Below are 11,989 nucleotides of genomic sequence, written 5' to 3'. Positions count from 1 at the left end.
GAAGGAAGGAAGGAAGGAAGGAAGGAAGGAAGGAAGGAAGGAAAGCATATTAAAGATCTCCTCCACCAGCCCAAGGAACTTTCCTAACAGGCCAAAGGGGATGAGAGAAATTGTTTACCCGATGAAAGACTTTGTCTTTGGAGCACAGGACAAAATTTAGTGAGAAAAGGTTTTTCTAGTTATTTGTTTAGTTTCTTGCTTTTGGGGGAGGGGGAGGGATGCTTCAAGTGATCTCCTTTAAGGAGGACTCTCTACTGTACACGTGTCAAAGCTGAGCAGGGGATTTTATCCATTTACCAACATTCTGATGACAACTGACTCAATGCTTCATCATTGTACAGCCAGAGAAGACCAAAACCGAAGGGAATAAAGAGGCTAAGCTGGCTTTTCCTTCAGCAGGTGTTTGACAGGGTTTGAAACATCCTGAGAATAGCTGCTATAATGCACTGGGAAACATAACAGACACGGGGCTAATATTTTGAGCTTCAGGTCTTGGTGAACTTAAAATACTCTTCAGGAAAATAAAGCATGTGCCCAAGGGTACAGCTAGAAAACAGAAAGCAAGTAGCATTGAGCCAGAAAGAAATGTGATCTGAGTGGGAAAGAGTCATTAGATGCTTAGTATGGGAAGCCTTGACTTAGGTTTTGTCAGAATGATTGCCATCATTTATGCAAAAATATAGTCAATCACTAAGCAAGACCAGTCAGAAGAAAAAAAATAGTGAGAGATATATGAGATATTCAGCTGCCCAAGCCATGATAAGTAGAGGGCTGGCAAATCTGTGGTGTTTTTCATCCCACATAAACAGTAAGCATGCCATGGAGCTGTAGCAAATCAATATTCTAATAGTCAATCCAACTTCACTATATATACATCGTTATAACTTTAACACAACAATATCTACCGGCTGTCATTTGTGCTGGTCAAATAGCATATACTTTATTTTCCCATGAAGGATAGCACCAGTGCTATATTTGAGGAATCTTTTAAATTCCCTTTGAGTTGATAGATTAAAATGAATTCACAAATGTATACATTTTTGTTTATGTTGCAAAAAGAAGAGTTTGGGAATAAAAAGACTTCATCTAAATTTTGAAAACCTTATATCAAGGTGTGTGCCTCTGTCACGATAAAGACATATGTACTGGCCGATTTTTCTGACTTTCCCTTGAAATAGAAAGTCGTCCCCTCCCCCCTCAGTGTTAGCTGTAAAAAATAAAAAATAAAAAAGTAAATACATGGTGAAGGAACTGGTTTGATTTCTGTCATTGTACACTGTTTCTGAACATCACTTTGAAAAACGTATCTAAATAAAATGCCCTTTAAATAAAGTGTACGCCTTTGGCTCAGTCAGGTAAAATTTTCAGATTTCCACTTTGAAGAGTAAAAGCATTAGAGCTAGACACCAAAGCACTGTGGCATTGACATTGAGGAAGTAGGACCAATTACGATCTACTTCTCCCTGGAGTATTCTAAATCAGCCTCTCCCCACAAATGAATAGAATAGAAAAGCGATGGAAACAGACCAAGCAGAAGACAATGATGTCATCAGGAAAGATGGTGGTAAATGAAGATGGAAAATTAATATGTGGAAAGGTAAAGCAAATAAAATTTGACAGAAATTAACAAAAGTTTCTAACAAAAAGTATTTAGTGTAATAGGGGAAATCAATTTCATACAATTTACAAAACATATCCTTGTTTGAATTTTAAACATTTGAGTTCTAGATGTTTTTAGAGTGTAAAGGAGAATGGGACATTGTTAAAGAAGGGACAGTTTGGGGTCTTTGCAAATACCATCCAGCAGAGTGTTGATCTGTGGTAGGCAAAAATGTAGTTTGGTTCAACATAACTCAGTAGCTGATGTTGAATCAAACTTTGAGAGTCTAACCTTGAGTATCTTGCACATTAAGCACAGCAAAATGTGTGGAAAAAAAGTTTCCTGGTGACAATTCATGTATCCTCATGTGCACAACAACAAAGCTTAAGACATGACTTCATGAAATGCTTTGTAAAGCACGAGTGACAGCTTCCATAATGATAGGTTATGAAGAGTGACTGAGAATATGGGCATAAGGGTCTGTGGCTGGGAGGTGGGAGGGGGGGATCGTATGTGGCCTCATAGGTCACCAGACTATTACCATGTCTGCTCCAAGCCTTCTGAGCAGAAAACAAGTTACACATCTCTCCCTTCAAATGGAAAACCCTGTGTGTTTAATATTCCTTGTTTTTTTTTTTTAAATACTTATCTTTGAGCATAAGGACCTACGTGCTTCCTATAGGGTAGAAAGATTGTGATAACCAGGATCAGAAAGTCATCATGACACTGTGTCTCCTAGTAATATCAGGAGCTACAGCCATACAGTCTCACCCACGTGACTACTCAGGGTACACTGAACAAGCATGATGTCAGTGAATTCCAAACTGAATAAAGAAACTGAAACTGAATAAAGAAAAGACCATGTGGCTTCTAGTCTATACAAAGAACTACATGGAATTTAGCAAATCTGGGAAGAGGAAAACTCAGGAAAGAGCACTATTAGTTATCTAGTGCACAATAATGGTAAGTCCTGAAAACATATATATGGAATATTTAGGCAAACACACACACTCACACACACACACACACACACATATATATATACACACATATATACATATACACACACATATATATATATATATATATATATATATATATATATATATGTGATACATACATATGCATCAGATAAATAGTAGTTTAAAAAGCCACTAATATGAAGGAGAATGGGGAGGGTTATATGGGAGGGGGAAAGAAATGTAACCAAATCATAATCTAAAAACCAAAAATAAATAATAAATAAATAATTAAATTTTAAAAAATTCCAACTTTTTTTCCATTAGTGTCGGGGAATAGATTGGGAGAAGCAGAGGGACATTACTCTAATACAATAGCTCAAACATCTATGTGACAACAATATCAATTCCACCATGAAGATGAAAGGTGCTGCTTCTATACATTAGGATATTCAAATTTGAAGAAGGCATTCCTGACAAAGAGACATGTGAGCTAGGGGTCTCTGTCAGTGCTATAAGTCTTTCAAGTAAGGACTTGTTTCAATACCCAGTTCATATAAATGTAGAAAATATATTCCTAAAAGACTACCACACTGAGTTAGTAAAGTCAGGTTCTGTGCAAGTTAGTGTTGTCAATGTGACTATATTTGAAATCACCTGTGCAACTGGGCATGGCTATGAGGGCATTTTAGAGAGGACTAACTAAGGAGGACGGGCAGAACGAAAGAGGCACTATACTATGAACTGGAGTATGACAGAAACAAGACAAAAGGGAGCTGAGTACAAGCACTTATTTGTTCTTTTCCCTCCCATCTTGTCTTGTCTGTAAATGTGACCAAGCAGCCTCTTCTTCCTGCTGCCATGCTTTCCCCACAGTGATTGACAGTTCTCTTCAAATTGTGAAGCAGAACAAATCCTTCCTTCCTCACCTTTCTTCTTGTTGCACACTGCATCACAGTGACCAGGGAAGGAACTAACACAGGTGGAAAGACACTGGGTGATAGAAAAAGGGGAAGAGACAGAGAAGAAGATCAGGTTGAATACAAGAAATAAAAGGATATATCTTAGGACTAATTTACATGGAAATAAAGTGTTGATGAATAAGTTTTTGTAAATGTTCATATATACTAACATTAATATGCTAAAGACCAATTACATAAAAGTGAAGACAACGTAGTATAAAATATTCCAACAATATAAAATATTCAAATATCTTTTAAAATCCCTCTTTTGCCCTATATAAAATATATTTAATGAAACAAAATAGTAAGAAAGATTTGAAATAAAGAAGTGAACCAAAATGGACCAGGACATAGGAAGAAATGGAGATATTATGGATTTCAAAGCAATAATAAAAATATACAATATGAAGGGTATAAACAAAAAAGCAAAACATAAAGTGAAATTATGTCTCTACTAATTCTTTCTATAGCAAACAATAAAGCAATATATTACCTAAAAAATGAAATGTGAGGAAAACACAGAAAAATTTATTAAAAGACAGTATTAATTTATGGAATGAGAGGGGAAAAAATCTAATGAACAAAACAATGAAGGTGTAACTTTAAAAACATACTTATTAAATGTACATTATGCATGTTAAATTATATATGTCTATTAATATGTACATTATATACATATACATATTTATAATTTATTAAATTGATATTTTATTAACGTGTTCATATTAGTATTCCAATGAAATGCTATGTATCCCAAAAAAGAAATTATATTTCCATTATAATTCTAATATCCAGAAAATATTTCATTTTTTTGCACTTGACCATAATTCTGAATATATTAAATGTACTTCATAAATATAAAATATTCCACTTATCTCACTTGACCAAAATTGTGAGTAGATATGTCTTGTATATCTCAAGTGTAGTCAATAGATACATTATTTGTATATGTATATAAAAAAGTAACAGAAGTTGAAATAAAACATTTTGTCAAAACATATTTAAAATAAATTCAAACCAAAAAATTCAAAGTGAACTTCAAATTTTCTAGAAATTGCTGAGGCCTATGTTCATGACATTGTTAAAGCTATATCTCAGACGGAAACAAGTAACTAAACCACACACGTTATAATTAATTGAGTAATGATCTAAATCAAGAAGATGACCTTCAAATTACCTACAGAAAAATTACCCAATTCTGTAAGAAAGGAGCAAATCAGAAGTTCATCCACTAATCAACCCAGCATTAAAAAACTCGTTCTTTTGATTAAAGGATAAAATCCTTGGAAATCACTAAGAGTAAAAGAATCATGATGAAGCTGTTTAAAACGTTTGGTATGAATATTCTAAATTTTAAATTACTTTCAACAACAGTAAGTCATATCTAACCAGTAAAGCATATAATCGCTACTTCTAAATAAATGGTATACCAGCAAAATCTCTTCATGATCTTATATAAAATAGAATTCTGACACTATCACGTGACAGGAAAGCAGACAAATCTTCATAGAACAAATGCCCCATGGGTGTATGCTGGCCAGTTTCACCAGTGAGTAATAATGCTAAATGCACATTGTGAAGTAGAAAAAAAAAGCAGAGAGTCATGCAAACAGCTGAATATAATCATAAAAAGTTCATTGCAAAAGTGTGTTTTTCTCAATAATAGGAATTCTGTTAATGTAATATAGATTAGTGTATTAGTCAGGGTTCTCTAGACTCACAAAACTTATGGGTAGTCACTGTATGGTAATTTGTTGATGACTTGTAGTCTGTAGTCCAACTCCCCAACAATTGTCAGCAGCAACTGTGAATGGAAGTCCAAGGATCTCGCAGTCGCTCAAGGTAAGCAGGTGAAGAAGAGAGACTGAATCTTCCTTCTTCCGATGTCCTTATGTAGGTCTTCAGCAGAAGGTGTGGCCCAGATTAAAGGTGAGTGTCACCACACCTGGATCGGGGACTTGCTTTGTCCCAGATGACCTTGAACTCAGATAGCTCCCTATCTAAATCTTCTGGAATTCATAGCCACTGTGCTAAGATTCAGGATCTATGGAGATTCAAGATCTCTATGCCAAGATCCAGGTCAGAAATTTGTATCTCCCAGCCTCCAATTTGGATCACAGGTGAGCCTTCCAGTTCTGCCGTGTAGTTCATTCCAGATATAGTCAAGTTGACAACCAGGAATAGCCACTACAACTAGTAATAAGTCAAATAAAAGTGTTCTAAGCAAATGCCAATTGTCAAATTTTAAATGTATTTATGATGTAAAGAAATGTTGCACAAAATGCATAGGTCTCCTACTGTAAATATAAAGTTCAACTGAATGTAGCATAATTTTTTTTCATAATAAGAACCCAAAGCTACTGTATTGAAATCAAAAGTGGAAATTTTAATAAAGGTAATAAAAATATGCATTGGGGAAAATAAAGCCTTTCAAGAAATGTTGCATAGAAAACTAGATATCTACTTTTGGAGACTAAATCTACATCCATCTCTGTTACTGAATACAAAAGTCAACTCAAGATGGATCAAATATCTTGCTTAACACACGACATGAAGCTTTGAAACTACTGGAAAGTAGGTAAATACCACAAGGATAAGACACTTTGGAAAAGATTCCAGCCACTCAGGAAATACCAAGAACTGACCAATAGAGTTATATCCCATGAAGCAGCTTCTCACAGAGCTGCTAACAGACTGACTAGATTGCCCACATCAGGCAAGACAACCTCTGCCAGTTCTTTATCTAACAGAAGAACAATATCCAGAAATAGAAAAAAAATCCCCCAAAAAGTTAACAGCCAAAGAACTAATTCAATAACTACGTGGGTAGATGAATTTAGCAGACTGTTCTCAAAAGAAGCAAAAGTGGCCCTTAACAATCTTGGGGAAGAAACACTTAGCACATCTTCAGGCACCACGGAAATATAAATGAAAACCATATTGAGGTTACAAGTCATTATGGCTATCAGATCATCAAAAATAAGCAAACAAACAGAAAACAAATACTGGAGAGGATACAGGCTGACAAGGAAGTACTGTTGGTGAGAATACAAATCTGTACAGTCACTATGGAAATTGCTATGGAGACTCCTCAAGAAAACTAAAAATAGAACTATATACTGTGACTTAGCTCCAACTCCTAGTAATGTGCTCAGAAGGACCAAAGTCAGTATACAGTAATGACAGTTGCCTTCTTTTTTTATTGCAGTAAGTTATGAACTCAGCCTAGATGTCTGTTAATAGATGGATGAATAAAACATGCAATATATAAGCACAGTGGTGTGCTAGACATAAAAAGAACTCGATGATGGTATCTTGGGAAAAGAGATAGAACTGGAGACCACAATGTTAATAAAAATAGGTCAAACATCAAAAGATAAGTATGACATGTTTTTTCTCAAATGTACCAATTTAGGAGAAAAAATATGCAAGGATAGATGTTTAGGAAGAAGAGAGGGACTTTGGGTGATAAAAAGGGAATAGAATGAATATGGATTGAACAATGTCATGTGCATGTGTGTAAATGTTGCAGTGAATCTGTTAATACTGTTAACAAACTAAGAAGCAGAAGAATTAAAAAGATGAAACTGTAGGGAGACATGCAAGGTAACTTGGTTTTATTTTCCTTTATACCATAGATATATTCTGTTATATTTCTGTTCTTGATGTAAAAATGTGATAGGAAATTGACATTTTTCCCATGCACCAGCTAATATAGAGCGTCCCCTACCCCACAATAAGTTCTAATTATCTGCATGTATTATAGAAAACAGACACATAAACTTAACTTGGCCTTGCAACACAAACAAGCAAGGAGAAGGAACACTCAAAATGCCAAATCAGGAAGTGCTGGGTGAAGTCCTAATGGTACTGGTGATGCAAGCTCTGTGGTCTATGTACAGTGGTAGCAGCAGGCCTACCTCAGAAGGGACACTGAGATGATTTTAATTTGTTTCTTTCTAATAGTCCTTAGCCAGTCCTTCAGCTAACACAACACCTGTATTCCTCTTCTGTTGAAAAGAACAAAGACCAAATAATGTTACCTCCCCTTAGAACTCTATTGCCACTCCCCAGAACAAATTAACAATAGAAAATCCTGAAACAATAGATACTCAGTTGGAAGATAAGAGAAGTGAAATGATGAAATTGTCTATCTAACCATTAGATGTTTTAGATTCACAGGTAAAAACGATCCACACACATACTAGAAGCAAAAGTCATATTTGGGAAGGTGCTGAGAAAACAATTCACAGAATAAACAAAACAATGTGTAAATCTCATATGAGGAAATCTAGAAAATATACCAAAATAATAAAAAATGACAGTAAAACAAGTGCCAAGACATGTTTTCTTGGATAGGTACACTAAAAAGTTACTAATTCATTCAACAATGTTGTGTGTGCAAAATGGAATTATAACTAGATACTATGGGATAACTGTCATCATGTTCACACCTGAACAAATGAAAAAAGAAGTCTAAAGCAATTCTAAGAAAAGAAGACCCTCAAAGGGAGAGAATGCTAGCAAATATTAAAACATCATTCTAACATTAAAGCCTCTGACAAATTGAGATATTAAATCCATATCATGCCAGCATAGTAAAGCACTTTGGAGCTGTGGGAAGTAAAAACTGGTTAAATGAAACCAAGAGGAGGCAAAATTATTCTAACAGTGCTGGGATTTTCAAGAACTGCAATGACAATAACCAGTGCAGAAAGAGAAGGCAGACACTGGGGATGTATGTCACTGAATGGTGTCTGAATACCAGGACTTGTCTAGAGACCTTTAAAAAGTCTTTTCAAGATGGTCCTGCTATGTATCCCAGGCTAGCCACAAGCTCATGATCTTCTTCAGCCTTCTGCAGGCTAAGATTACAGAAGTACACCACCATGGCTGGCTCCTGGCCATTCTTCCTTCCTTCCTTCCTTCCTTCCTTCCTTCCTTCCTTCCTTCCTTCCTTCCTTCCTTCCTTCCTTCCTTCNGAGAAAGGATGTTAATGTTTTAGGTGACCACACTCTGGGGGTGGTTTGTTAGAAGGTAAAAACCATTGCTTCTATTTGCCTCTGTTTTACCATCAGGGCCTCCTCCTCCTCTTCCTCCTCCTCCTCCTTCATATCCTCCTGCTTCTATGAGGATACTCCCCCACCCACCCACTCCTGCCTTCCTGTTCTGGCATTCCCCTACACTAGGCGCATCCAGCCTTCCTTCCTTCCTTCCTTCCTTCCTTCCTTCCTTCCTTCCTTCCTTCCTTCCTTCCTTCCTTCCTTCCTTCCTTCCTTCCTTTTTTTTTCCTGGCTTTTCTTTAAGTATTTCCACCTTACCTAGCTCTGCTCTAACAGGTTCTCCACACTAGATGGCTAAACAACTGCAATGTATTGCCCAGACTTCTGGACACTGGACATCATAGATTGAGGTCTTGGCAGGTTGTCTCTCTGCCATACAGGTGACCCTCTTTTTTTTATTTCACCTCATGGCTTTATCCAACTCATCTTACATATTCTTGTAAAGGTATGCAACCTTACACCAGAGGCCACTCCAATAGCTTTATTTCGTCTAAAATTTCTATCTCCCATTCTCATGCTCTAGTTTGCTTTTTGTTGCTGTGAAGAACACCATGGCCAAATATAACTGGGGGAACAAAGGGTTTATTCCAAATTATAGGTTATAGTCTATCATAGTTAGATGCTGAAGTAGAGACAGAGACCACTACTGTATTTGTCTGTCAGCAAGCAGTACTGAAGAAAATGTTGGCACTTGTCAAAAGCCAAAGATGACACAAGGAAAGATCCTTCTGGAGAGCCTTCCAGTGGTAAAAGTCCCCCAAATTCAAAAGCTTGTATTTCTGCAGTTTTCTGCAATCAAGTATATGGTATTTTTGGCAGATGGACAGGGAAATTTGCCTAGTTCTACTAAAAAAAGGACTTCCAAATGAGTTGGGGTTTTTTCCCTAATAAAATATAATTGGAATTGTTCTAAAGGTAAGAAAAAAAAAGCAATGTCAAAAGCTGGAAAAGGGTCTTGGAAAGTACGTGGATGATGTGGTAATGAGTTGGGTTTTATTATTATTTTGTATTCTACAATACTTATTGTATGATAGAAAAAAGTTCTGTAAATTAATTTTCCATTATTTTATAAACAATCTTTGTACTCATGAATAAAAGCAACTGTTTGAACTGAGAAATCATTGAATTGAACTCAGCTATGAACTCACTTCCCTTCTAAAAAGTTCTCATTACCAACATTTAGTTAGTGCTCTGGTAAATCCTCATTCATCTCCAGGCATTGAGATAATAAGAACCTAATAATGTAAAGAAATAGGAGAGCCTTACAATACTTGTTTCATGGAGCACTTTGTACATCAGGAGATGAGAATTCTGCATGTTATAAAGAAATTCATATATATATATATATATATGTACATATATATAGATGGAGATATTCACATACACATACATATACATTTATATATATTTACATATACAATACATACATATACACATACACACTACACACACACACACACACACACACACACACATATATATATTTCAAAGATTCTGGAGCTTAAGAAATATCGTGGAAGAGAGAGAACAGAAAGAACATGTAAATCCAAGGATGAAGAGTCGTGCATGTCTTCTGGACATGATCTAGCCATTGCAACAATGAGCTCTCTGAAGCTGTGGTTACCTGCAACGGTTCTGTACAAGATTGGGCATGCCAATATTTCATCATAAATAGAGGTCTCTTCCCTTCCTAAGGGACTACTGTTGGCTGGGAAAGAGGTACCACTTCTTTCATGGTCCAGCCACTAATAAACTGCTCACGCTTTGGCAGATAACCTCCCATTCCTACTCATGTAAACAACCTATTCTAATTTAGTGGGACACACATACACACAACTTGAAAATAAGAAGGTGCCTTGTTAGGAAAAAAAAAGTTTCAGTGGGAAAAGGAGAGGAGATTTTAAAAGAGGGTGGGGAAATGATTGGTTAAAACCAACTAAGATTTATTATATAAATATATGAAACTGTCAGAGAACAAAACCAAATTAAATGCAGGTGAGCCTCTGCCCACCCCATGCCTTGGATGAAATGTGTTTGAAAGCCCTTCTGAAATCATTTATATTTTAAATTGAAAAAAAGTGTTTTAAATGTCTAACAATAAGTTATTTCTATTAACCTCTTCCTTGGGCATTCTTCCATAGCTCAAAAGATATTTTAAGCTGGCCATGGTGACTTAGCTTGTAACTACTGTGTCCATGGGTCTGAGATCCGCACAAGTTTGAGAAAACTGAGTTTCAGTGCAGTCTGGGCTACAGAGACATTGTCTCAAATAGAGAAAAAAATCAAATTACTCCATTTGTATAAGTGATTCCTTTCACTTCTCTAAGCAGAACTATGATGTGAGATGCTGGGTGCTCACCAAGATGCCCATAACTGATGCCGGGCTCCCTATTGCAATGGAATTTGGAGAGGGGAGCATTTGTAATGTATGAATGCCCCAAATTCCTGTGCAGTGATTAATGTCTGCACACCTCACTTTCATCAGATATTCAGAAAAGTCCTTTGCATAAAAGTAACTGAGGGCCACAGGCTGTAAAACATGCTATTCCACAAGCATATGAGAACTTTCACCTTAATGAAGCCTGGGGTACTCATCATTCAACCAATGAGACAGACAGAGAAGGGGAGAAAGGAAGGCAAATGCAGAAGAAAACCACTCACTGACAGACAGAGTATTTTAGCCATCCACTTGCGTAGGGCATTGAAGCCTTTAATTAAGATCTAACTATGGGATTATCTGCTGAAAGTGGATGTTTTGATTTTGCTCTATTAATATTGTATATAGAAGAACATAACTATGGAACTAGCACATTCTAGCCAAGATTGCAGGTTAACTTTGTCGTTACTGTTAGTGGCCTTTTACTTCTTATTTGTCTTTAAGCTTAATAGATTAAAAACATATTTTGCAAACCTACACTACAAATCTTTTGTTTAAGAGAATGTAGATTATGTTTTTAATTGGGAGGCAGGGGTAACTGGAGCATAAATACCATGTGTTTGTGTTGTCTTCTCCCTTGTAACTTAAATTCTATGTCTTCATTTACAAAGAGAAATTTAAGTTTAATATGCTTTTAAAAGACAAATGAGTATCAAATTCTAAAAAGGCATAGGCCTTATGAATACAAGCCATGTGGTTATGTTTGGACCCGGATTATTCTTATGTTGATATAATTAGAAAAGACATTGGAAAAAAATCAATTGTTTGTCTTGTTTCAATAGGGTATCATGAGGAAAGAGTGTGAGTTAACTTTGGAAATTAAGAGGAATTATTAATGGATTTGTGTTGTGTATAATAAGGACCTAGAATTGAATTGTTATGGAATGAAGACATATTCAGAATTTTTCTCTGAGGATGTGTTATGGAAAACAGTTGAAGGATTCTATCAAATCAGGTTTAAATTATGA

This window comes from Mus caroli, chromosome 18 (genome assembly GCF_900094665.2).
Source record: "Mus caroli chromosome 18, CAROLI_EIJ_v1.1, whole genome shotgun sequence".
NCBI classification, from domain to species: Eukaryota; Metazoa; Chordata; class Mammalia; order Rodentia; family Muridae; genus Mus; species Mus caroli.
Note: the sequence above shows the minus strand (reverse complement) of the source record.